Source organism: Myotis brandtii, unplaced genomic scaffold, assembly GCF_000412655.1.
Source record: "Myotis brandtii unplaced genomic scaffold, ASM41265v1 scaffold952, whole genome shotgun sequence".
NCBI lineage: Eukaryota > Metazoa > Chordata > Mammalia > Chiroptera > Vespertilionidae > Myotis > Myotis brandtii.
In genome coordinates, this window is record NW_005371930.1 from 92,680 (window position 1) to 94,869 (window position 2,190).

The 2,190-nt window shown below is 64.0% G+C and overlaps 1 protein-coding gene across 1 annotated transcript in view; it reads right to left on the reverse strand.

Moving 5' to 3' along the window:
• The window catches only part of TBC1D22A (TBC1 domain family, member 22A), a 155,021-nt gene that overhangs the window by 64,509 nt on the left and 88,322 nt on the right, over positions 1-2,190 (reverse strand). The gene's annotated exons all lie outside the window — the stretch shown is intronic.

Sequence of the window (2,190 nt, forward strand, 5' to 3'; positions counted from 1 at the left end):
GCGGGGCGCGAAGGGGCTCCGGGCTGAGTGCAGCCCGCTCCCCAGCAGCAGGAGCGTCTCTCGTGTCCCTCACTAAGGCCCAGGGCCACCGCCCCTGAGGACAGCACGCCCACAGCCACCGGACCACGTCACTGACGGGTCGTGGACACACAGGAAGCAGTCCTGTTCACGAGCCTTGACACAGGTCCGCGGTCAAGGACACTGGCTGTTCGTCCTACTGACCTGGATAAATGGTAACGTCTCCATCCTGGTTCAGGGCTGAGCCCTTGGTCCTGGGGGCAGAGTAGACAGGACAGAGCACCTCCCAGCCCTCCCCTGAGCCCCCGGGACAACATGTGCCCAGGCAGTCCCGCCACCCCCACTCCCAGCAGGCACCTCTCTCCCTGTCCCAGGAGCCCAGTGTCCTGGAGCAGCAGTGCAACCCTGGGCACACCTGGGACCCTGCGGGCGCCTCGGTGTCAGTACCTCCCAAGCTCCCAGGCGGCACGACCAGGCACCCAGCATGGAGATCCAATTCCAGGGGGCGGCCGGGGCTGCCACATCTCTGCTGCGCCCTGTCCCTGCCCACCCGGGGGCACCTGTGGCCTCTCCGCTCGGCTCCTCTGCCCCGAGGCCCAGGCCAATCCCTGGGCAGCATGTAAGGATCTAACCATGACCCGCAGTCAGGCACCGAAGGAAAAGAACAGGATGCGGTCACCGCGCGACACCTGCCAAGGGACGCAGCACACCCGCAACAACGCAAACTGCCGTGAAGGGGCTTAACGGCGTTTTCACCCCAACTTCCCACAATTCCCTCTGAGGAGCTCGAAACCCACCTTAAAGGGAAAGGTAGGAAGACTGGAAAGAAATGCTTAAAACAAACAAAACACCAGCAACTGCAGCAGGTCTAACTGAATAGCAAGAGAGCATTTAATCAATACGCAGTCACTGTTCAGGCTGCACCGCGTTTAGGATTACGGGGCGCTAAGCTGCAGATTGATTGAGACTCATTAGCGAGAAAGCGTCCTTTAAATTGTCAAAGTCGGGCCCGTTCAGAGCAAACAGAGTCCCCACTGACTTGGCTCCAAAACAATGAAGGGGGAGCTGCCCCACCGGGAGCCCCGTGCGGGCGCAGGGCCATGACCCACCCCTCGCCCACACGGCTCCCGACCAGAGCTCTGTGCGGTGAGGAGCGAGGGCTCCACCCTCATCGCAGAGGCCACTGTTTCCATCAGCCTGTCCCCGGCGCCATGGCTGAGAGCAGCAGAAAGCACGTCCGACACGGCCCTGACTCTCCGCCGCCTCCTCCCACTCGGGCCTTTCACCAGGTCTGCACGCCTCACGGAGCTTATTCACAACACGGAGGTCAGAGCAAGAACACACGGCCGCCCCGACTGGGGCTTCACATTTCCTGGCAGCCCTGTCACACCGGCTCCTCATGAGGCCAAGGGTGGGCCATGTCCTCCGCCCAAGGCCTGCATCGCCACAGACCAGGCGTCCGAGCGACCAGCCACACTTCCGGCCAGATGAGGGGGACGGATGCCCTCACGGGGACGGACGCGGGGCTGCCCTCCCGGGGGAAGGATGATGGGCCGCCCTCACGGGGAAGGCGGCGACGAGCAGGCCCCGGGATGAGCACTCACTGAGAGGAGCTTCCACGTGATGGGACGCACCGGCTTCGGGATCCCGGACCAGCTGAGCCTCCGCAGCTCCTCTGTGGGCAGAAGAGACAAGGGAAACGGAGTTAGTGAGTCAGCGCCCATGCGCCGCCCCTGCCCCCACGTGCAGCCAGATGCACCTCTACGATGGGCATCCCCCGTGAGACACTCTCAGCACCGAACAGTCACTGTCACCCGGGCGCACAGCCGCTCAGAGGACGCACTTGTCAGTGCACCCGTGTCCCCGCTCCCCCTGGGACAGGCGAGGACCAGAGGTGCCAGTGCCCCCCCCTCCCGCCTCCCTCCTCCCCTCCCACCTCCCCTCCCACTGCCTTCTCTGCCTCCTGCTCGCTCTCCCCACCCCCACTGCCTTTCCCCAACTTCACACCCAATGCGGCTGTGGCTCCTCCTCTCACCCTCCGCGGGAGAACGCTGCTTCTGTCTTGGTCGCTGGGTCTGTGTGGACCCTTTGTCCGTGTCCACACGTGAGCTGGGTCTGTGGTACCAAACCCTCTTCCATGCCGGCAGGTCACAGAGTGGACAGACCTGGGAG